We start from the raw sequence: 26,212 nt of genomic DNA, 5'->3' as shown, positions 1-26,212 counted from the left end.
AAGTCGTTGACATAACACAAGTGAAACACCGTTCCACCCATATTACATCCCTCAGAGTGGTACAACAGAAACATATGCGAGTCCAAGGTATGTCTATAGAAGTACACACGAACTATTTACATAAGATCCACACAGCCTCCTACTTTACAGTGAGGTAAAACTTCAAATAAAGCTCCAGAAGAACGACTTGTAGTCTATCTTATTGCTAACTCAAGTTTAAGAGCTACTTGGCTTGCTATAGAAATCTAGCTACTTAGGTGCTAGGATTAGGGAAAGATTCCCTTTTATTACTAGTCTAGGTTTCCATCATAGCTGATGCAGAAGTTGACTCCATTGACTTCTTTGATTGGATTCTTCTTCTTGTTGCAGTTGACTCCTTTGTCTTCGAGTTCCACGGTAGTTTCTCCTTCGGTGCATTGCTCTAAGAAGGGGGTTCAAACGAGATAGAATGAGTACGAGCGTACTCAGCAAGTTCATATTAGGAAATAGGTGTATCATGCACTAGCTACAGCCATAGACCAGAAAGTCATAGGCCAATGCAAGTTTTCATAAACATTTCTTCAAAAGGTTTATTTTATTCTGAAAACTATGCCCGTCAGTCTTCACAGGTTGAACAGAACTTCGTGGAGTTCCTTTCCTGCCGCGTTCGCAGTTCCCTTCCCGGAACAGGGAGTGACAGTCACAATTCAGTATCCTCTGCAGAGGTGCGTTACTTTTCCCATAAGAGAACTTATCCTTGATGCCTTGCCGAGACGCGTTTCTCGTCCACACTTCCTTGGTGTGGGGCCAGGTGTAAGATCCAAGCCAATCACTGCCTTCTCCGCGACCCTGCAAACCCACCCTTTTGTCCAACCGTACACCTCCAGTAGACTTCCCCCGATAATACGGCTTTACTCATGGTGTACTCCGGACAATCCATCATAGATGGTAGAGATTAACATCACTAATGGATGGGGATTTAAAAGGATATCCCAACCTATTGCGGCAGTGCCTCCAACACCCCACCGTCTCTACCAATCCGTTGGCGTGCAGAAGGGAAAAGATACAGCTGACTTCCCCAGAGCCATTATAGATCTTATGGTCAACGCGATATGTACGGCGCTAGAATCACTGGACGGCATTGGTAATAATCCTAGGGTGATATAACCCATGCAATGGAACCTCCACCATATCAACACATACCATGGTTCCATTGCCCACCACATAGTCATATTCATAATTGTAAAATAATACTTTGCTTTTCAATGCATGAGTGATAAGTATAGTACTTTGCATATAATTTGATAAAAATAATCAAATGACATGAGCAAGCGATGAACTTGCCTTTCTTGACTGCAAGATTATGCAGGCAAAAGCTTCGATACGTGATAACTCCAAATGCTGAAACACCATCATCGTCCAGTAAGGACAATGTTTAAAGAACTGGCAAAGATGCTATAATGCATAATATGAGATGCAATCGTCCCGAGCGTAACCTAACCTCGATGATTTAGGATGTATGAGTTGTAAAGATTTCTTTAGGGTTGGTTGCACTTTTAGAATGGTTCTCAAACAAGGTTCTTATTAGGGTTTGGTTATATTAGCATCATAACCAAGTGATATAAGACATCATAACAATCATACACATAAGAATAGTGGTGGAATAATATGTAAAGAACAGTTGTCACACTACAACATAAACATGCCGTAGAGACATTTTTATAGAGACACTCGCCACTATGTCTCTTAAATCCTAATCCAATTTGATATAGAGGTATTGATAGAGACACTTTAGAGAGTGCCTTAGCAATAGAGACATCTACCTAGAGACATTCTCTGAAATGTCTCTTAGTTTGAATGTAAAGGCATTTTAAGAGACATTGTTGAAAATGCCTAAAAAATAGAGACATCTCATTGGAGACAATATATATTCATACTATCTTTATCATCTCTATAAAGGCATTACAAGAGACAATTTTGATAATGCCCCAACGATAGAGTCATTTTTAGAGACACTACTCGTGCCTATTTTACTAAGAGAAACATAACTAATGATGCCTTAAAAGAGAGAAGCATAGCATCAACATGATAATACAATCATGAGGAAAAAATTGGAAGCTTCAACACCTTCGCAACTCTCACAACAAAATTAATGTTTTGAATCCTTTCATCACTCTAGACACCTTACTTGGATCACCGTCCCTCATTTCCACGTTACGTGCCTGTTTCATTAGCTTTCATGAAGAAAACATGGTCATGTCACAAAAGTATTTAAGTCCATGAAACCAATGTTTCGTCATGTAATATCTAGCAGCAAGATCCGTAAAAGGAAGAGGAAATCGATAAAAAAAACTTCGATACACAAGGCACGAGTGAAACCTGGAACCTTCTCTCGACACATGTGTGTGTGCCTTACAAGTATACTAATTATTTTTTGTTGGTTTATAAGGATTATAGATTTTTATAAAAATTATAGGTAACTTAGGTTAGTTTATGACTCATAGATGGAAAAACTCAAATATTTTGCACTAAAAATTCAAACTTTCATTTGCATATTATTGATTTTTTTAGTAATACATAAATTCGGTTGAAGATTTGTAAACAGAATTCATGGGACAAGAAATTTTGGATCTTATGCGCGCGGGCTTAATTTGTACCGAATGCTCGCAGCGCGGGCGATGTTTATTTGCGCATTTTAAACCACAGGCGGGTCAGCCAGTCCAGCACCACGTTCATAATCTGTTTTTATTTAGGGAACCGCCACGTCTATATTATCTATCGCTAACCAGAAACCTCCGACTCCGAGATCTCGTCCGCAAAATCGCCGCCCCATCAGTCTTCCTCCTCCCCGCCGCCGCTTCGATCTGCCAGTACCGGTGGTCTCCTCCGCTTTCCTATTGAAGTCCGGCCTCCCTGCAGCCTCCTCCACTCACTCCTCCCACCATTTCTCCTTACAGGGTCCACGTGAGGGAGACCACGCCCAGGGCATGGCTTTGCGCAGGCGGACATGTCGAGGCTAGGTCGTCGGGGCGCCGGACACGGACGGTCTCGTCGAGCACCTCCATGGGGAGCTACGGGGTGGTCAGCGGCGCGGCTGCTGACTTGTCAGGTCCACCGCGCTCGTCGATGACGATCTTCTCCTTCCGCAGGCCCATGCCAACAATCTCCTCCACCAATGGACATCACCGTTATCTTCTACCTTTGATTTGTCTGTATTCCGAAGTTGATTGGCATTCACTTGCAGCCCAATTTGACAGGCGGCACCATAATCTCATACCGTGAAGCGGCAGTATATTGTGTTCTGTTTCCAGTAGTTTCTGTTATTGGTTGAAGCAAACTCGTGAGTTCCTACCTGAAACTAACTTGTGTGCTATCTTGTGTTCTTGGCTAGCTGCAGCCTTTTTTAATTCGATTAGTTTTCTTTGTTATGACAGTGGTTATGCTATACCCCGTGCTTCAAGAACAAGTGGTGTGGGTAACTCGTCTGTCCAATATCTCTATATATTTTCTTGCAATTTGTTCCCTGTAGTATCAGTATGCCTGAACACATATAAAAGTAGTTTAGTATATTTGTTCCTGAATCTGTTAACTTGTCAAGTCTATAGGTAAATAATCTAATAGCCAATCCTAGCAAAGAAATGGTAATCAATCAACAAGAGGTTATATAATCGAATGTTAGTTCTAGGTGATATTCAATTATGTTAATTTCAGCAACTAGTTTATGTTTTTCTATGAAGCACAATCAATGTAACATTGAGTAATTATTGGGGATGATTCACAGATTCAGAGTATATTGAGATCATGTAACAGTGGTCGCCAAAGGATATTTGTGTCAACCGATTATATATATCCAATACAGGAAACTGAATTAGATAAAAAAAAGTTCAGACAAGTCCTCGTTACGAGCCTTTTTTTTGCAGCCACTCTAACTAGCTAGCGTATTGGAACAACCTCTTGAGAAAATGTTCATGGTAAATTTTTTTGCTGAGAAATAGTCTCATGATAGTGAATAAAAAGTTGTACTTCATGTGCATGTTAATTTTTTTTTATTCTCGAAGGAATAGATGTATGTCTGTATCAGTTATCACAAGAACAACTACTCTTTCTGTAGGTTAAGAGAGTAATTGATGATTCAAAACGAGGCAACATGTCTTTCTAATCTTGCAATGCCATTAAATTCCATAAAGCTAGTTTAGTTTATTTTTAACCTATCATATGAGGAATATGCTTCTTAGCCTGAACTGACATTTATTTGGTTATTGCAGTGTTTCGATATTTGACTCCATATGGTAGCTGGCAAGAGTTCGGAAGGAAACTCTAAAGTGCTTGGTCATGTGGTCTGGTGGTGTGTAGAACTTTTAAGATCATTGTGGTTTGTGATTTATGATGTTATCCTGGCCTGGTGGTGTGTCAAGACTATTTCTGTTTGTGCTTTGTTACATTGTCCAGCAAGGAGAGGTTGTTCTTCGTGCTTGGACCATGTTTATATATTTTTTCCTTTCATGGGAATCTAGCTCACACACTTTGCATCTATGTTGATCGTTAGGGCATCTATGTTGATCGTTTCTGTGATGACTATTCAATTAGCTTTTTGTTTATGTCTCATGATATACTATGTAGGTGTATTGTACTTTTTTCTTGAATCACGGTAATGTTTACTTTCAACCGTTGCTCTTGAGACATTAAAAGGCGCATCTGTTGGGACCAAGTGTCTCAAGATAAGACCATAATGTTATGATAGGGTGTCTTAGCTTTTGGAAGGGACAGAATGTATCTCTCGAATAAAATGTCTTACTAAATGTCTCTATATTTTTAGAGATATATAAAAACTGCCATAAAAAGATGTCTCTATAATTTTAGAGGCAAGGTAAAATGCCACATTAGTGTCCCTCCACATTCCCATATATACACACTCTGTGTGTATCTTGAAGTGCCTTTATATGTGTAGATACACAACTTCATGTCTCTCCAATATGACCTTGTGTCATATATAGGCATTTTACGAAATGACTCTACGGTTTAAGACACACTGCACGTAGCAACACTTTTGGGACACTAAGGAAAATGCCTCTACAACTTTGTAGGGGCAATTTTAGTGTCTCTACGTGACCAAAATAATGTCTCTACATGCCAGTTCTCTTGTAGTGTCAATTTTATGTTCTACAGAACATGGTTGATGATTACTTATACTATATTTCAAAAGAATAACTTTTGAAGAACATGTTGTTTAAGAAATAATTAGTATTTCAAAGAAGGATTGGGGCTTCTAAGGTTTGATTGACATTTGTACTTCAAAAGAATAACTTTTGAAGAACAGGTTAACATAAGAATATGAACTACTTTAAATAGGAGCTAAGTGCTATTAGGGTTTATTAATAGGACTGGTTGGTGCTTAAGTAGAAGTGATCTACATGTAGCAAGTATTAGTAGGTTTATTACTATGGTTTCTCCTAAGCATCATATCAAAGGATGGTTATTTAAGATGGTTTTATAAATTAACTATTAGGGTTTACTATGGTTTCATAATTGCTTTACTAAATAGTCTCTAATGGTTTCCAAGCTAAGTGGCTTATTATTTCCTAAGTAGGGTTTAGTTGGATAGGAGCATGTTATGTGATTTGCTTCACAAGGTTGGTATTAGGTTTATTATTATGGTTCTACTAAATTATGATGGTTGAGGTTGATCCTAATGGTATGGTATATAGGATTGGTGATCAATGGTGCTAACATATTAACAAGTTAAGGTTTATACCTAGGTGGCACTTAGGGAATCATATAGGTTTCAATTAAGAATAGGGACATGAAATGACAAGTTCATGTGAATTGGTTTTATGTTGATGGATCATGATTATGCATTCATTGGTTACTTATCAAGGTTCTACAAGTAAAGTTGAAATTCACATGATCACATGTGATAAGCAACTAGGGTTTTAGAGTTACTACTAAAGTGTAATGATCACATGGGTTAAATCCTTAGGGTTTTAGGTTTGCAACTACTATGGATGAACACATGAAATAATGAGATCAATGTCTTACTTAAATTAAACTTAGGGTTTCTAAATTATGGCACAACTCCTAAAATGATAATTGGTAATAGAGTTGTGGTTACTAATTACTTTGAGTCAAATTAATAATGGTTTAACATTTTATTAATCTCCACAAGATTTAATAATTAGGGTAATTCTTATTTAGGTTTAATTTAGAATCAGGGTTTAATAATTGTTATTAGGGTTTAAAATAATCAACTTGTTAACTAAAGATGTTTAAGTAAATAACTTTTGATTTACCAAAATAATATTGGCTTATAATATTTTCTTGAGTTATTACTATTTAAAGAAAATGGAAAATAGTAATTTGCAATTAGGGTTTATGAATTACCACTAATAATTAAGTTAATGCAAATATGGTAAATAAAATTAATCCTAACATTTTACTTAGTTACTGAATAGTTAAAATTTAATTTTTACACTTAACAATTTATTGAATTCAAATTGTATTATAAATAATTGAAATGGCATAATTAATAAGGTTAAAAATAAGTGAATTTTTATTTTGACACACATTTTTGTTTTATATTTTATTTGAATAGAGTTTATTTTTGTGAGCATTTTGATATATTATTTGCATTTTTCTGAGTTGAAATGAATTTTGTATGATTTTACAAAGTTTGAGGAATTTACTGGAATTTGAATTAAATGAAAATACTAAACATACCGGTTCGCTACCTAGCCTGAGACACTGACTGGTGGGGTACATGTCCACGCTGGCTGCCACGCAAGCAAGGACCGGTCAAAGTTGACCAGGACCTTTGACCTCACCGGCGGTTAAACGCCGGCGGTCAGCAGATGGTGGCGCCGCCGATTTACGGCCATCCGGGATACGCGATTAGGGTTTTCGGAACCTCCTCGACATGCTGAGGCTAGTGGTGGTGATGGTTTCATGAGGGGATCACCGGAACCATGTCGGAAAACATGTCCCGCGGCGGTGCTCTCCGGCGAACTATCGATCGAAGGCTACAGAGGGTTCTAGGAAGCGAGATCTAGCTCTACAGAGGCGTATGCTCACCCTGAACATGATGGCGTGGTCGGCTCCGGCGATGGTAGACGGAGATGACGGCGATTGGAGATCTCCCGGCGATGTGCTGCAGAAGGGAACGTCGAAATTGAGCCGATTCCTTGCTCCCCTTGATGCTCTGCTCCTCCAGGGTGCTCCTTGAGTCCAGGCGCTCCTCCTGGACCACGCGCCGGAGGCTGGGGTGGCCTCCTCCGTCGGCTTCGTCTTCGACTCCGGTGACAGAGAGTGGATGCGTGTGAGAGATAGAAGGTGTTTTAGCAGCAATGGAGTGGTGGAGGTGAACAAGAAGTGCACGGCAATGCTCTCCACCTATTTATAGGCCAAGGGAAGCCCTGTGGCCTCGACACGGTGACGGCCATGGTCGGAGAGGTGGCGGTCTCTGGAAGCTTCTAGCTGGCGAAGATCTTTTCTTCCGCGGATAAGCTCGGACGCGAGAGAGGTTGGGCGTGGTTCTGAGTTTCTGGCGACGTCCGGGGCAAGCTTATCGACGACGAGATCGTGGCCTACTGGCTCCGCCCCGCTGTCGAGCTCGGAGACGACGACGACGCAGTCTATTCTCTTCGCACGATTCTTGACGCACGCGAAACGGTATTTGGCCGTGGGCTGGACTGCTCCTGGGCTTTGATGGGCTGCTGCTGGGTTGGCTTCGGGCTGCTGCGGTCCAGGTAAGCCAGGTAGGTTTCCCTCTCTTTTTCTTTTTCAAATTTCTGTTTTCTTTTCTGTTTTCTATTTTGTTGTTTGAATTCAAATTTGAATTCTGTTTTTGTTTTACAGGTTATTAAATATTTGAATATCAAAACAATTTGATAATGCTACCTACTGTATTGTTTTGTTTATAAACAACCACTTTATAATTGATTAACTTAGGGTTCTTATGAGACACAATTCAAATTTTCAAATAGATATGATTTTAGGGTTTATCTCAATTGCTTTGTTAATTTAAGGAATTAAACATGTTTTAATTGATTTGAAATTTAGAACATGTGTATGGTGAACACATTCTATTTTTCTAGTGCTTAACCATAGTGATTACTCACATATAATTTAATTATATCTAGGGTTTAACAAATGGTAAAGGAAATTGAATTGGTTCATGATTTTATGTGAATGATAGTTCTTAAGGTTTAAGAAAATGGTTGATTAAACTCTATAATTACTAATCTTGCTTAGCAACTTCTAGCTTGGATTATAATTGTGATCCAGGATACACAAGTTATGGCATATCATTTTATGTGAAGTGGATCCTATGTGAAAGGGTTTAGGGTTTTGCATACTCTTCATTAAATTGCAATATAAGTAGGCATGAGGATTGGTCTGGGTTAACTACTAGTGATATGCTTATTATTTTATGTGATAGATGAGATCTAATAATCATATGGGTTTAACTTATCATCTATATCTACAAGGTATACTCATGCATTAGACAAGATCCACTCATTCCTCACTAATCTCTCTATTCTATTACTTCTCTCACTTCTCAATGTCTTGGAATATTCTAAGGTCCTACTCAAGAGATGATGATATGATCCTCTAAATATATGGTTTGCCTAGGGATTCTACCTTGGTATCTTCTGTAGCTTGTTCTTCATGAAATTTGATAAACCTTCATCTTGTGGTATGCCTCCACCTCCTAGCTTCTTCATCTTGATTCTAGCTAATTCACATGGAATGGCTCTATGTGTTTGTTCCCATGTATCATGGTACTTGATGAGCAAATGGACGAAGGGTGTGGCTCTATTTATAGGCTTGGGCAAGCTCTAATATCATGACACATAGGTGGTGACTCTTGTGTTGGTTTGATGAGTAAGGTGCTTGGTTGTCATGCCCTCATCCATAGCAATCCTTTGAGCATGAGGTGGCATAGCTTGGAAAGCAAGTCATGTAGATATTTTCATCCCATGTGGCAAGATCATTATCCTCTCATATGATTTATTTTTGGATAGCCAAGTGGCATTTGCTACTAAATATCTTGTGGATGGTTTTAATATTGTGGATGAGTCACTATATTATATTTGATTGGGTTTATATTATAATATTTGTGAAAAGGTTAATGTTGAGGGTTATTTCTCAAATTTGGATAGTTGGTTTTGATTTCACCAAGGCATGATCATATGAGTTTCAAAATACTCATAGTTAGTTTTATTCAATTAGTTTGAACTATAATTTGTAATGTAAATGGATTTAGTTTTATGATATTCCATGTATTTAATAAGTTATGATTTAAATAAGAATGTGTGGCTTTTATGCACTTTAGACCCTGTGGTTTAGCTTATTTATAAGTGAATTAATTTACACACAAAGGTAGTTGCTAACTTTTAAGTGTTAATAAGTTAGTGTTTGATTCTTAAAGAATGTGTTGTTGTAAGGAATGTCATGTTGAGATCCTTTATAAGATCTTATAGTTGACCCTTACTTAAGGTGTTGTTTGTTGTAAAACTAATTACATTTGATCTAATCCATAGATCAAATCATCTCTACCCAAAATAAGGTTTTAGCAAAGATCACAGTGAAGTTTATAGCGCTTGACTTGATGATCTACTTCAATTCCAGCAAGTCAAGTGAAACTTCAGTTATTGTGGTAAGTTTTATTTGAAGCGCGAAAATTCCCCGGATTTTCTATGCATGAATGCAATGCACACTTTGGTGTTCTCTCATTTTATTGCCTCTAAACCTGGGATATTACATAAAAGCATCCTTGCATTTAGTCCAGGAATCAATACTATTCTTAGGCAGAGATAGCAACCAATCTTTAGCTCTTCCTCTTAATGAGAAAGGAAACAATTTTAATTTTATAATGTCACCATCTACATCTTTATACTTTTGCATTTCACACAATTCAACAAAATTATTGAGATGGGCAGCAGCATCATCGGAACTAACACCGAGAAAATTGCTTTCGCATAATAAGATTCGATAAAGCAGGTTTAATTTCAAAGAATTCCGCTGTAGTAGCGGGTGGAGCAATAGGTGTGCATAAGAAATCATTATTATTTGTGCTAGTGAAATCACACAACTTAGTATTTTCAGGGGTGGCCATTTTAGCAGTAGTAAATAAAGCAAACTAGATAAAATAAATGCAAGTAACTAATTTTTTTGTGTTTTTGATATAGCAAACAAGACAGTAAATAAAGTAAAGCTAGCTACTAATTTTTTTGTGTTTTGATATAATGCAGCAAACAAAGTAGTAAATAAAATAAAGCAAGACAAAAACAAAGTAAAGAGATTGGGAAGTGGAGACTCCCCTTGCAGGCGTGTCTTGATCTCCCCGGCAACGGCGCCAGAAAATATGCTTGATGGCGTGTAACTCACACGTTCGTTGGGAACCCCAAGAGGAAGGTATGATGCGCACAGCAGCAAGTTTTCCCTCAGAAAGAAACCAAGGTTTATCGAACCAGGAGGAGCCAAGAAGCACGTTGAAGGTTGATGGCGGCGGGATGTAGTGCGGCGCAACACCGGGATTCCGGCGCCAACGTGGAACCTGCACAACACAACCAAAGTACTTTGCCCCAACGAAACAAGTGAGGTTGTCAATCTCACCGGCTTGCTGTAACAAAGGATTAACCGTATTGTGTGGAAGATGATTGTTTGCAAGAAAACAGTAAAAACAAGTATTGCAGCAGATTTGTATTTCAGTATAAAAGAATGGACCTGGGTCCACAGTTCACTAGAGGTGTCTCTCCCATAAGATAAAAGCATGTTGGGTGAACAAATTACAGTCGGGCAATTGACAAATAGAGAGGGCATAACAATGCACATACATGACATGATAAATATAGTGAGATTTAATTGGGCATTACGACAAAGTACATAGACCGCCATCCAACCGCATCTATGCCTAAAAAGTCCACCTTCGGGTTATCATCCGAACCCCTTCCAAGTATTAAGTTGCAAAGCAACGGACAATTGCATTAAGTATGGTGCGTAATATAATCAACAACTACATCCTTAGACATAGCATCAATGTTTTATCCCTAGTGGCAACAGCACAACACAACCTTAGGGGTTTCTGTCACTCCCCCAGATATCAATGCAAGCATGAACCCACTATCGAGCATAAATACTCCCTCTTGGAGTTACTAGCATCAACTTGGCCAGAGCCTCTACTAATAACGGAGAGCATGCAAGATCATAAACAACACATAGGTAATAACTTGATAATTAACATAACATGGTATTCTCTATCCATCGGATCCCGACAAACACAACATATAGTATTACGGATAGATGATCTTGATCATGTTAGGCAGCTCACAAGATCCAACAATGAAGCACAATGAGGAGAAGACAACCATCTAGCTACTGCTATGGACCCATAGTCCAGGGGTGAACTACTCACTCATCACTCCGGAGGCGACCATGGCGGTGAAGAGTCCTCCGGGAGATGATTCCCTCTCCGGCAGGGTGCCGGAGGAGATCTCCAGAATCCCCCGAGATGGGATTGGCGGCGGCGGCGTCTCAGTAAGGTTTTCCGTATCGTGGTTCTTCGTTCTGGGGTTTTCGCGACGGAGGCTTTAAGTAGGCGGAAGGGCAACGTGGGGGGCCACACGAGGGCCCCACACCATAGGTCGGCGCGGCCAGGGCCTGGGCCGCGCCGCCCTATGGTGGCGGCCCCTCGTGGCCCCACTTCGACTCCTCTTCGGTCTTCCGGAAGCTTCGTGGCAAAATAGGACCCTGGGTTTTGATTTCGTCCAATTCCGAGAATATTTCGTTACTAGGATTTCTGAAACCAAAAACAGCAGAAAACAGCAACTGGCTCTTCGGCATCTTGTTAATAGGTTAGTTCCAGAAAATGCACGAATATGACATAAAGTGTGCATAAAACATGTAGATATCATCAATAATGTGGCATGGAACATAAGAAATTATCGATACGTCGGAGACGTATCAGTTATCTCCGCACGCCTTTCTCTCTCCTCATCTATAAAATAAGTTTTGGTTCATGGAGACCTCTACGTGAAAAATGATAGCATAAATTGAGGTAATTCACCTTCGGGTTTTTGCATGAGTGTTTGTGTGAGTTGTGTTGTAGCATGTTTGAAGTGTTGGCCTCTAGGTGTTATCCTCTTAGGATCTGTTAATCGCAACACGAATCTTTGTGTGAGCTGTGTTGTAACTTTGTTTCAATCATAATGAGATCCCAATGTCCTTTGGGAGCCCCTTATGTTAAAGAAAACATGTTGATTCGGCTCACACAATCGATTGAAACTTTGTTTGTTAACCATAGCTCTTCACTTTCTTGTTTCAATTTGGAGTTCACTATGATCAATTTCATCAAACCCATGGTGAACGGTTAATGTTTCATAATTTCTTTAAGAAATAGCTTTATCTCGTTGTTCCCATAACTTTCATGTTGTATGTTTTTCTATTTAAGAGTAACGACGAAAGCCGTTATGAGTTCTTTACAGGGTAGATGAACTTTATCTTTAATGAATATAATATATATATATATATATATATATATGTGTGTGTGTGTCTAGTTGATCTTTGTCTTTATTTTTGTGTGTCTCTCACCATACTCTCGCTTGGCCATCTTCTATTTGCACCAATAATTTAGTTTGTGATGGTCTGTACACAAAAAGATCTGTACTGATGATGTGATTCCACTTTCACGATTGCTTAGAACATTCAAAAACCTTAGCCTTCCATTTTTTGTGTTCTTTCGAGACTAATTGACATCAATTCTGTGAAACTCGTTGTGCATGGTGGATCTTCCCTAAATTATTTTAAATTGTAGCTATGTCTCAGCGTTCCACACAACTTCACTATTGAAACTATTGTGGCTCAAGAATCATAGATCAACTAATCATGAGTTAAACTCAAAAATCCTTTCATAACGTAATAAACCATATACAACTGCGTACAACTCACGAAAACACAATCTCTTCTAGGTCTTGCTCTGTGAAAGTAGACAACCAAACACCATGCTCTTGCATCAAACCATCGTGGCTTGGTGGAGTGTGTCTCGTTTTTCGGTTGTGGTGGGAAGGGTGTGTGTGGATGGGGGGCTCGCCATCATGCCAATTCATGCCTCTCTAAGGGGGAAAATGATACAGCTAACCAAATATGGCTTAGGTGACTTGATGGCTCGTGAAAACAACCACATTATCTTCATCTAAACCGAGATATCGCTACAATATGCAGCGAATATCTTCCTATCCCTACCGATAAATGCTAATTCAAACTTAGGTGTGAAAATCCTCTACTTTAATTGTTTGATGCAAAAATAGAAGCAAATGGGAGAAAATCCTAGGCATTTAATGAAGAATCGTGGGCTGGAATCATCACCAAGAAACCAGGGCCGCGAGAAGATGAACATAAGACTTAACCACACATGGTATGGTCATCCCTGCCCGTACCTGATGACCGTACATCTGTAACATCCCAACTTTTAAAACAAATAAGAAAATAAATTTCCTTTTTCCAAAAATTGGAACCAACAAAAACTTTATTTGAGTTCTATAATGTGCATAGTGCTCATGCCTAAATGTTGTGAGTTTTGCCATGATGCTTGTGTGAAGTATTTTGAAATGTTCCTAAACCCTTAAACCTTGCTCTTTCTCACAATCAAAGATAAAACAAAGAAAATAAATTAAATTAAAAAGGGAAGCATATGTGAGCTTATAGCCATTTTTGCAAATCTTGGCCTATGCCATATTTACTTTAGCTAAATGATTTAAAACCATTATTAAACCCAATCTAACACTAAATGAACCCTAAACCATGCCTAAGTGAATCAAAGAGAAACAAATGAAAAGAAAAGAAAATAAGAATATCAACTCATATGAGCCTATGGCTATTTTTGTAAATCTTTAACCTAGGCCATTTTACCTTGTGTTGATCGTTTAGAAATGTTACTAAACTCAAAATACTCACATTTGAATCAAGGAAGTGCAAAACAAACCAAAATAAATAGCAAAACCAACTCACATATGATAATGGTCATATGTGACAATTTTAACATGATACCCACTTTGAGCCCATGTATTAAGAAATTTCTAAACCAAAGTCTCTCAAATCTTTTCACCTCATCCAAGAACTCATCAAGGTGATCACAATGGTGAAGACCAACCATGCAAAATCATTCTCAAATTCTTATTCTAAGCATGCAAAGTTGCAACATTGAATCGGATTTATGATCAACCCAAATTTGATTTTTCCCAAATCTCTTCCAAATTTAAAACCAACACCATCAGGAGGTGCCAAACATTATGTGAGACACACCCATAAAATTTTGTGCCAAAACTCAAAAATTAGTTTCTTGCGGCCATTTCATCAAACACATTATGTGCACTAATCTGCCAAGACCATACGTCCTTATATCCAACATGTTTTGGACTAAACCATCGAGCCTTAGGTCATCACTAGATCACTCTTGCACCCAGTGAACATTACCAAGCATCAGAGACCAATGATCATGCATGAAATCTTCCAGGACACCACCATGCCGAGCCCTATGTCACTCACCATGCCATCATCACCACCTGCCTTCTCCTCTCACCCTCACCTTGTCAAAGAGGCTTACCTCACCCTCCTAAGCACGCTGGTAGTCGCCATCGATCACGGAGACGCGTGCACCATCTGGAACACGACGCGTCCAGACACGCCCAGACGCGCCAGAGCACGCCCGGACACGCCCTGGACGCGCCAGTGCACGGCCTGGCCCGGACGCAGTTGACCTCCCCTCGCCCTCTCTTTTCTCCCGCGCACTCAGCACGTCACCAGCAACCTTCTAGACAACCTCACCTGCCCGCGCGTGCACTGGCGTCGTTGTCAGCATCGACGCTCTCCGCCCCGGTACTGCGAGGACGACGACGTCGCCCGCACGCCCCTGTCCCCCTCCTGCTGCGCCATGACTCGCGTTAGGACCGCCTTGACGTCGCCAACAGGACGCACCCACTCCCTTGCCCTCTAGAGACCTGTAACTCCGTCGCCACCATCGCCATGCCCGTGCGCCTCGGACTCGCTCGCCCGCTATAAAAGGAGCCCCTCCCCAAGCCTTCTGAGCACACCACCTCACTCCCCTCCTTCCTCTCGCTCTCCTCGACCCTCTCCCCCTCCACATTGTCGCCGGAGTCGCCCCAATTTAGCCGGAGACCGCCGCGGCAGTAGCAAGACGAAGCCGACGATTTCGTCCACCCCAGCCGCTCCCTCGACCCTCCTTCGACTCGCCGTCATCTTCCACGTCGAGCGCCACCAATGCCGACCCTCGCCGGAGCTCAGGTGAGCCACCGACCCCCTAGCCTCGCCGCGGCCAGGGCTCGGTCTCGCCGGAGACGACGACGACCGTGCGCCGTTCGATCACAATCTAATCCTACGGCCCCATTCACGCGTACCGTTTCGGTGAATTATGACCCACTGACGGGTGGAGCCCCTTGTCAGGCCGCCCGCTCGTGCGAGAAACGCAGCTGGCCGGCCCACCCTTCTCTTTCTCTTTGGCGCAGTTAGTTTTCCCGCGCAGCCCAATAATTCAAATTCGAATTATTTCGTTTAACTGAAATGCAATACTGATGCCATATTCAAAATTAATAGAACAAAATCTACTGAGCCAAAATTTATGAATTTGATATTGTTGGAAAGCTTATCAAATTGTCTATCACACTACACTAGTTTAAAACCTATACTCATTGTAGAACTCATGTAGTAAAAATAACAAGTCAGTATCTTTTCCAAATTCAAATATATATTAAAAATCAACCATAATGAATTTTGAGTTGATTCCAACTATCAAAAATCACATTTCATATTGTCTATCTGAATATGTAAAAATATGACATGGTTGTGTCAAATGATCATGGGCTAGATTCAAATAATGACTATCTAGTCATTTCTAGCTCATTTAAATTATTTCAAAAATAGTAGTTAAATTCTATGAGATGTAGCATCTCATTTAAATCGTTTTTCTAAGTAATTCAATGTGAGGTGATGACATTAGTCTTCATGACCCCATATGTTATTACTTGACAATATTAAATCCTTTTCCAAAATAGTAGTGATTAAATGGTATGAGATGAAGTATCTCATTTAAATCATTTTCCCAAATGAATAAATATGAAGTGGTGACCTTGGTCAACATGAATTCATACTTTATTATTTGAGGAGATTAAATCATAGTAATTTTCAATGAGTGGAAATTACTTTTCCAAACTAAATAGAGAAAACCCTAGTATTAAGTTGGGTGATGATTGTGATGATGCTAGATCATCTTGTGTGATATAAGGAGTACTTAAGTATTGATTGGTGATTGTTATCTCGTATTCATTTATAGATGCTAGTACCGAGTGCTACGAGGAAGAGGAAGTCTACGAAGAAGAAGAAAACTTTGATCACTACACCACTCAAGGCAAGCTATACTCTTGCAAGCTACCCTAATGCAAAGCTCTACTAGAGCAAGGCACCATTACACTTCTATTTTATGTTTAAGGATCCAATCCCAAGTCTTTATTCTTGCAAGCTTTTACTTTGATTATCAAATATTACCTTTATAGTTAACTTTGGTCTAAGTATAGAGTATTACAAGAACATCAAGATATGCCTAGAGAGCTACAAGTAGTTAGCACCCTCATGACTATTGCTAGTGCTAAAACTAAAATTGAGTACTCTATATGGGAACATGTGAATTGAATGACTTTGAAAACCTTGGAATGATGATTCAATCTATTGAAAGTTTTGAAGGTGAATGTTATCTTTGAATGACAAGGTGAATCTTTGACAAAATGATCATTAGATCAACTGTTATTGTAAGACTGGATCATGTGATCCTTTGATGTAAGACAATTATGGTTTGTAATGAATGATGTTCTGTGATATCAATCTATTATGTCTCGCAATAATAATATTCCTGGGATTGCGATGTATGGCATAATAGGCATCTGGACTTAAAAATCCGGGTGTTGACAAGTTGGTATCAGAGCCATTGTTTGAGCTTAGGAGGCCCTAGTTAGAATGGACGTCTGAAAAACTTAGTTTCAAAACCAAGGAATTGAGTATTTATGAAAACTTATTCTCACTCTTATCCTTGAGATCTTTTCAAAATGAGAAATCCATGCCCTACTTTTCCTTGTAATTCTACATAAAAAAAATTGGCACACTTGATCACTCCTCTAACTTACTCATCCTAATTTCTCACAGATAAAGTACCACTATGAGTCCTATCAGCTTGGCCACGGAGGAGACCTAATGTTCGAGAAGGATTTGGAGAAACTAGTTGAATATTTAGGACGCCCGTATCCCGAGTTCTTTGGAGTGCCACTCAATAATCAGTCGGGAAGACAACCTCAGTGGGAAGTTACTGCAGATCTGAGAGGAAAGCTAGGAGCCCCAATTTGGGAAACTATATGGTTTTCTGTAAGGGGAAACACTTGGAAGGAAGGAATAGCCAAAGCCATGCAAGAAGAAATTGCCCGTCTGTGTGGACAAAATGTGAACAAGATCCAGAACACGCGCTTCTTCTACTACCCAAGACATGACCCCATGGGAAGACCAATAATCATGCCACCGCACCCGGAGATGAACCACTATGTGGCATACCTGGACTTCATGCTGTACAAGACCCGCAAGTAGTTGGACAACGCCCACGCCTTTCGCCAAGCACATTATCCATGAAGATAAAGAACCTACCATTCCGGATGAAGAGTAGTATCACTAGAACACTCGCGTAGGTGTGAGTTTGTATCTGTCCCCTTGTATCGTAGAACGAATGAATGGTTCTTAAAACCAACGGTGTATTAGTCTTGTAATATGTGATGTTTGGTATGAATGAAAAAGTGTTGTTGGTTTTTACCCCCTCAAGTTTTGAAACTTTTTAAACTTTAAACCAAACAAACCATAGAAAATTCCCTCTTATCTTATGATCTACCTCAAATATTCAGATGGCCCCTCCAACCCGCAGCACCAACCAAGATGCAATGCTGCAGATGCTGCAAATGATGATGGCAGATAGAGAAGTAGAAAGAGCTGAGCGACAAGCCAACCTTGTCGTACTGCAGCAGCTCGCTCAGAACAACCAAGGCCACGGAAACCATGATCATCCTGGATCTAAGCTGAAGATTTTCCAGAACACTAACCCACCCATGTTCAGCAAGACTGAATAACCGTTAGATGCATATGACTGGCTCGAAACAATGGAGAACAACTTGGAAGTTGCAGGAGTTGAAGCTGCAGAGAAAGTACTATTTGCCACCCACTACCTGTCAGGACTTGTCAGAGCCTGATGGACTAGTGCCCGCGCAATGAATGCAGGACAGATGATGGCCTGGGAAGACTTCAAGCTCAAGTTCAGCAGGTACCATGTGCCCCAGGTTTGATTAAGAAGATGAGGGGTGAGTTCCGTGAACTCAAACAAGGAAGGATGTCCATGGTGGAATACCGTGACAGGTTTCTTACTCTGTCTAGGTACGCCCCGGACGAGACCGACACCAACGAGAAGAGGAAGGAAAGAGTTCTGAATGGACTGCACGATGAGATGCGGACTGTACTGGTGAACATCCCGTTTGGTGATCTGGAAGCCCTTGTGGACTCTGCCATCCAGATGGAAGGAAAGCTTCACCAAGCCAATGAGAACCGCAAGCGCCGTATGATGCACCAGAATAGACCCAGCAATGCACAGAAGGACCGCAACAATTCACCTGGAGGATTTGCCCCAAGACACAACAAGCCACCTGCTCAGACGTTCCGTCCAAACTACACCAACAACAATGGAGGACACCCGAAGCCCGGAGGCAACAACAACAACAACAACAACAACAACAACAACAACAACAACAACAACAACAACAACAACAACAACAACAACAACAACAACAACAACCACAATGGTAACAACAACAACACCAACACTACCCCAAGGACTGGAAGCAATGCTGTCCCCATCACCCCAAAGGACAAGTCAACTGTGACTTGTTATGAATGTTGAGTTGTGGGTCACTACTCCAATGAGTGCCCCAAGAAGCTTGCCAAGACTGCCCCCAACACCGCTGCACCTGCCCAGCAACAGCGCCGTGTCTCAACTGGAAGGAACCCGAACAACCGCAACGGCCGTTTCTACCGCATGAATGCAACTGAAGCTCAGGAAGCACCCAATGCCATGCCAAATATGTTTTCATGTTAACCCATTTGCCCAATCTCTCTTAGGATCCTAACTTTTCTTAAATCTCGGGACGAGATTTTGTTTAAGGGGGGAAGGTTTGTAACATCCCAAATTTTAAAACAAAGAAGAAAATGAATTTCCTTTTTCCAAAAATTTGAACCAACAAAAACTTTATTTGAGTTCTATAATGTGCATAGTGCTCATTCCTAAATGTTGTGAGTTTTTCCATGATGCTTGTGTGAAGTATTTTGAAATGTTCGTAAACCCTTAAACCTTGCTCTTTCTCACAATCAAAGATAAAACAAAGAAAAGAAATTAAATTAAAAAGAGAAGCATATGTGAGCTTATAGCCATTTTTGCAAATCTTGGCCTATGCCATTTTTACTTTAGCTAAATGATTTGAAACCATTACTAAACCCAATCTAACACTAAATGAACCCTAAACCATGCCTAAGTGAATCAAAGAGAAACAAATGAAAAGAAAAGAAAATAAGAATATCAACTCATATGAGCCTATGGCTATTTTTTGTAAATCTTTAACCTAGGCCATTTTACCTTGTGTTGATGGTTTAGAAATGTTACTAAACTCAAAATACTCACATTTGAATCAAGGAAGTGCAAAACAAAGCAAAAGAAATAGCAAAACCAACTCACATATGATAATGGTCATATGTGACAATTTTAACATGATACCCACTTTGAGCCCATGTATTAAGAAATTTCTAAACCAAAGTCTCTCAACTATTTTCACCTCATCCAAGAACTCATCAAGGTGATCACAATGGTGAAGACCAACCATGCAAACTCATTTTCAAATTCTTATTCTAAGCATGCAAATTTGCAACATTGAATCAGATTTAAGATCAACCCAAATTTGATTTTTCCCAAATCTCTTCCAAATTTAAAACCAACACCATCAGGAGGTGCCAAACATTATGTGAGACACACCCATAATATTTTGTGCCAAAATTCAAAAATTAGTTTCTTGCGGCCATTTCATCAACCACATTATGTGCACTAATCTGCCAACCCCATACATCCTGATATCCAACATGTTTTGGACTAAACCATCGAGCCTTAGGTCATCACCAGATCACTCTTGCACCCAGTGAACATTACTAAGCATCAGAGACCAATGATCATGCATGAAATCTTCCAGGACACCACCATGCCGAGCCCTATGTCACTCACCATGTCATCATCACCACCTGCCCTCTCCTCTCACCCTCACCTTGTCAAAGAGGCTTACCTCACCCTCCTGAGCACGCTGGTACTCGCCATCGATCACGGAGACGCGTGCACCATCTGGAACACGACGCGCCCAGACACGCCCAGACGCGCCAGAGCACGCCCGGACACGCCCTGGACGCGCCAGAGCACGGCCTCGCCCGGACGCAGTTGACCTCCCCTCGCCCTCTCTTTTCTCCCGCGCACTCAGCACGTCACCAGCAACCTCCTAGACAACCTCACCTGCACGCACGTGCACTGTCATCGTTGTCACCGTCGATGCTCTTCGCCCCGGTACTGCGAGGACGACGACGTCGCCCGCACGCCCCTGTCCCCCTCCTGCTGCGCCATGATTGCATTAGGACCGCCTTGACGTCGCCAACAGGACGCACCCACTCCCTTGCCCTCTAGCGACCTGTAGCTCAGTCGCCACCATCGCCATGCCCGTGCGCCTCGGACTCGCTCGCCCGCTATAAAAGGAGCCCCCCCAAGCCTTCTGAGCAGACCACCTCACTCCCCTCCTTCCTCTCGCTCTCCTCGACCCTCTCCCCCTCCACATTGTCGCCGGAGTCGCCCCAATTTAGCCGGAGACCACCGCGGCAATAGCAAGACGAAGCCGACGATTTCGTCCACCCCATCCGCTCCCCCGACCCTCCTTCGACTCGCCGTCGTCTTCCACGTCGAGCGCCGCCAACGCCGACCCTCGCCGGAGCTCAGGTGAGCCACCGACCCCCTAGCCTTGCCGCGGCCAGGGCTTGGTCTCGCCGGAGACGACGACGGCCGTGCGCCATTCGATCACAATCTAATCGGCCCCATTCACGCGTACCGTTTCGAGGAGTTATGACCCACTGACGGGTGGGGCCCCTTGTCAGGCCGCCCGCTCGTGCGAGACATGCAGCTTGGCTGGCCCACCCTTCTCTTTCTCTTTGGCCCAGTTAGTTTTCCCGCGCAGCCCAATAATTCAAATTCGAATTATTTCGTCTAACTGAAATTCAATACTGATGCCATATTCAAAATTTAATAGAACAAAATCTACTGAGCCAAAATTTATGAATTTGATATTGTTGGAAAGCTTATGAAATTATCTATCCCACTACACTGGTCTCAAACCTAGATTCACTGTAGAACTCATGTAGGAAAAATAACAATTCAGTACCTTTTCCAAATTCAAATATTTATTAAAAATCAACCATAATGAATTTTGAGTTGATTCCAACTCTCAAAAATCACATTTCATATTGTATATCTGAAAATGTAAAAATATGACATGGTTGTTTCAAATGATCATGGGCTAGATTCAAATAATGACTATGTAGTCATTTCTAGCTCATTTAAATTATTTCAAAAATAGTAGTTAAATTCTATGAGATGTTGCATCTCATTTAAATCATTTTTCTAAGTAATTCAATGTGAGGTGATGACATTGGTCTTCATGACCCCATATGTTATTACTTGAGAATATTAAATCCTTTTCCAAAATAGTAGTGATTAAATGCTATGAGATGTAGTATCTCATTTAAATCATTTTCCCAAATGAATAAATATGAAGTGGTGACCTTGGTCAACATGACTTCATACTTTATTATTTGAGGAGATCAAATCATAGTAATTTTCAATGAGAGGAAATTAATTACTTTTCCAAACTAAATAGAGAAAACTCTAGTATTAAGTTGGGTGATGATTGTGATGATGCTAGATCATCTTGTGTGATATATGGAGTACTTAAGTATTGATTGGTGATTGTTACCTCGTATGCATTTATAGACGCTAGTACCGAGTGCTACGAGGAAGAGGAAGTCTACGAAGAAGAAGAAGAACAAAACTTTGATCACTACACCACTCAAGGCAAGCTATACTCTTGCAAGCTACCCTAATGCAAAGCTCTACTAGAGCAAGGCACCATTACACTTCTATTTTATGTTTAAGGATCTAATCCCAAGTATTTATTCTTGCAAGATTTTACTTTGCAAAGATTACCTTTATAGTTAACTTTGGTCTAAGTATAGAGTATTACAAGAACATCAAGATATGCCTAGAGAGCTACAAGTAGTTAGCACCCTCATGACTAGTTGCTAGTGCTAAAACTAAAATTGACTACTCTAGATGGGAACATGTGAATTGAATGACTTTGAAAACCTTGGAATGATGATTCATTCTATTGAAAGTTTTGAAGGTGAATGTGATCTTTGAATGACAAGGTGAATCTTTGACAAAAATTGATGGTTGGGTTCGGATGCGATACCATTCCAATTTTTGAGTACCCCCACAATACCTGATTATGGGTAGGGCTTAACTGGAAAGTTATGCACTTTAGTATAGGTTCCCTCTGAACAAGAGTCATAGGGGTTATCCCGAGGCTGCCTCCGTGAACAGTGAAATGACGTGAAATGAGGTGAATGTCCTACCCAAGCCCTGTGCAGTTCCCAGGTTGGCGGTTTGCCCTCACTGGGAGGCCAAGCTCATGGGGAGAGGTGCCTATACTAGGGTATGTAAGTGAAAGGTTAATGGTTGATGATCCGCATACTGAGTATGATTATTCAGGGCTATCCCTGACGGATGTAATCAAATGTTGTGGCACAAATGTACAACCTCTGCAGAGTGTAAAACTATTCGAATAGCCGCGTCCGCGGTCATGGACAGTTGGAAAGGCCATACTATTCCGTCATCAGAACTTTTCAAAATGTGACTGGTGACTTGTGACTTGAACTTGAAAAGTGAATTCGACTTGATCACAACAGAGTTGTGGGAATGACACTAATGTTCCCACTTGAGTTAGTTAGACAAATAAAGAGTCTTTTATTACTAAGTGCTTATGAAATAAACTGGCTTTATGCAAATAAACCTAGAGCTTAGAAACCCCTTACTATAGTTGATAGTGCTTACATTAGTATTAGTTTGCGAGTACTTTAAAGTACTCATGGATTTGTCCCTGGCTATTCAAATGGCCAGACTATGAAAAGGAGAACCCGTGTCATGAAGATGGATAGCAGGACGTCTATGATAACTATGACTACTCCTGACGTCAAGCGTTGCCTGTGGAACGGATGTACCGCTACTACGTTTCTTCCGCTGTGTGTTTTGTAATTGATCATTAGAGCAACTGTTATTGTAAGACTGGATCATGTGATCCTTTGATGTAAGACAATTATGGTTTGTAATGAATGATGTTCTGTGATATCAATCTATTATGTCTCGCAAAAACAATATTCCTGGGATTGCGATGTATGGCATAATAGGCATCTGGACTTAAAAGTCCGGGTGTTGACAACATCAAACAAATATAAAATGTGAATGGGCCCAAGGCATTTGACGAACAAAGAGAGAAAACCCCCATTCCACCGTCCGGATGAGATATCATCTCCACCAAAGCCTCAAAGTCGCCGCCATCAACTTCAATGCTTCATCAACGCCTTCACCATCTTTATCCTCTTTCCATCTACTTGTAATCTAGATTTGATGTTTGATTGACGACATTGTAAGACTCAACATTCATCTCTTTGAGATTTTTTATACAAGGTTTACTATTGTTCATCCAATTATGTGTGTAGTCTGCATCGGCTATGGGCTGAGGGTCCCTCACATCAATATGTACATCTAGCTTCTTATAGGATATTATGCAATATGTGAGTAGAGATCCATTACATGTCTTAGACCTTTTTATCTCGATCTTAAAGGTTTGACATGTACCCAAACTAATGAGACTGGAAAATGTATTAAGATTTGAGTAGAGTTAAGTTGCATGATTCGACACTATATATGCACATGTGACAATATTCATGGGTCCATAGTGTTGTTAGCATCTGGGAAGTAACATTGATGTCACAAAACATAAGGCTATTGTCTGGTTTATCTTAATACCACGCTTCACGCGTCATACAGAGAAATCAGGGGTGGACAACTGATCCATGAAAACCGCGGCATGTGGCATCATGACGCACATTAGGACACAGTGCCTTCACCAATGTTTCATCTTCTACCTTGACTATGATATTGTACATGTGTGATTTATTTTATCTTTCAAATCCCATCTACTAACGCATAGCTGCAGGAAAAAACCTCAAGCCTAGGCCTATTTCCAATCAACGATACTCAACACTATACAAAAAAGTTCTGGCCCGGTAAGACAAGAATTGAACGAATACTGAAAGTCTTGCTTGAATTATCTACACCAAAAGCGATCTTCCTGTGGATTCGACAACCTAGGGTCTTTAGGGAAAAAATCTTGAATACTACAGTCATGTAATACAGATCAAAGGTGGCAACCATTTTTCTTGCAATGTTGCCGAACAAGAAATTGGTTAGTCCACTAGAGATTTCTTTTGCTAGTTCAATTACTCTTTTAGTTTATAGTTTTCTTAGTGTTCTGGAAAAAAACACAAAAATATTTCTTGACTTTTTGTTCTTAGTTTATTTTTTGTTTATTACTGTTTGAAAACCCATTAAAATTGGTAGCATGATAGTGCAAAATCTTGGGGAGTTTACAACTCCCAGTGATGTTTTTTTGCGTGCGCCCATCACTCAACCCGTAGAGTATGATGATCATTATGAAATCAAACCTGATTTTTTAACATTGGTCTAACAAAACCAATTTGGAGGTTCAACTGTTGAGGATGCAGACATGCATTTAAATACTTTTACTAAGATATGTGATATGCTCTCCATTAAATATGTGAATCCATTAAGTTGCACCTTTTTTTCCTTTTTCACTTAGAGGGAAGGCTAAATAATGATTATTTTCTCTTAATATAGGAACTATTACTTCTTGGGAGAACTGTTGCGACATGTTCATGACCAAGGTTTTCCCACCGGCGAAAACCATGGAACTTCGTTCTAATATTGCATGCTTTCGAAAGGAAGACCGTGAGCCACTAGTGCTTGCATGGGAAATGATGAATTAGCTAGTAAAAACTGTCCAAATCATGGAATAGAGGATAGCTCATCTTGCATCTGTTTTATAATGCTTTAAGTCCTATGTCTAAGTTTAAGTTGGGCACTGCAGCAGGAGAAACCTTCATGGGAAAGGAGATCGACGTTACTACAAAGCTTCTCAATGATATGCAAGATAACAACTCACAGTGGCACGTGGTGCGATCCGCTTCAAGAAAGGTGAAACCAGTCACCGAGAAGAAGAATGAAGTCCTAACCGCAAAGGTAGATATATGAGCTCATTTGTATGATAAAAGGTAATGAAGGTAAAGTCATCCGTGATGTTAAAGTTGAGGATTTAGATTTTATTTCGGGAAGAAATCTCATTACATGTTCAAATCTTGGAGCGCAACGACTCTTACCTACATGGATGAACAAAGGTTATAACTGAAATTTCCAAAATCCGTATCCTAATCATGCAGGAGAATCTAATAATTATAGTGAAGGAAATGGCAATAGTAATCGTCAACCACTAGAAGATTCTCTTAAGTCTTTCATGCAAGCTCAAATTGAGAAAAATAATCTTGTAATCAAAATGACAGAGAACCATGAAGCCACAATAGGACAACTATCCAAACTTATGAAAACTGATATACATGAGCTGCAAGAGAGAATTAAAACTGTAGATGCTCAACTTGGTAAAATTGATGAAAGCCAAACAATAACTCTCGCCCAATTTGGAGAAAAATCATAGCTTAACCCTGTTGAAGATCTGAAGATGGTAAGAAGCAATGCAGATGGGGATGAAATTGAAGAGTTAAACTATGGTAACACTCCCTCACCCGACTACACTGTTGAAGACCTCGTAAAGATGATCAGTGTGAAGAACTCCGACATTAAAGGAGGTAACGAAGCTGCGTACCAAAACTTTATTGATCAAGTTTCTGAGAAGGTAGATGAGCTTGAGAATAAATACACACA

At 40.4% G+C, this 26,212-nt stretch overlaps 1 long non-coding RNA gene across 1 annotated transcript; it reads left to right on the top strand.

Moving 5' to 3' along the window:
- Positions 1-2,727: 2,727 nt before the first annotated feature.
- On the top strand, positions 2,728-4,510 carry LOC124672277. The gene is made up of 3 exons (XR_006992699.1): positions 2,728-3,319; positions 3,396-3,454; positions 4,245-4,510. It is a non-coding gene; the product is annotated as an uncharacterized LOC124672277 (long non-coding RNA).
- Positions 4,511-26,212: the final 21,702 nt, after the last annotated feature.

Source organism: Lolium rigidum, chromosome 1, assembly GCF_022539505.1.
Source record: "Lolium rigidum isolate FL_2022 chromosome 1, APGP_CSIRO_Lrig_0.1, whole genome shotgun sequence".
Classification (NCBI taxonomy): domain Eukaryota; kingdom Viridiplantae; phylum Streptophyta; class Magnoliopsida; order Poales; family Poaceae; genus Lolium; species Lolium rigidum.
Note: the sequence above shows the minus strand (reverse complement) of the source record. Positions and strands in the feature narration are given on the sequence as shown.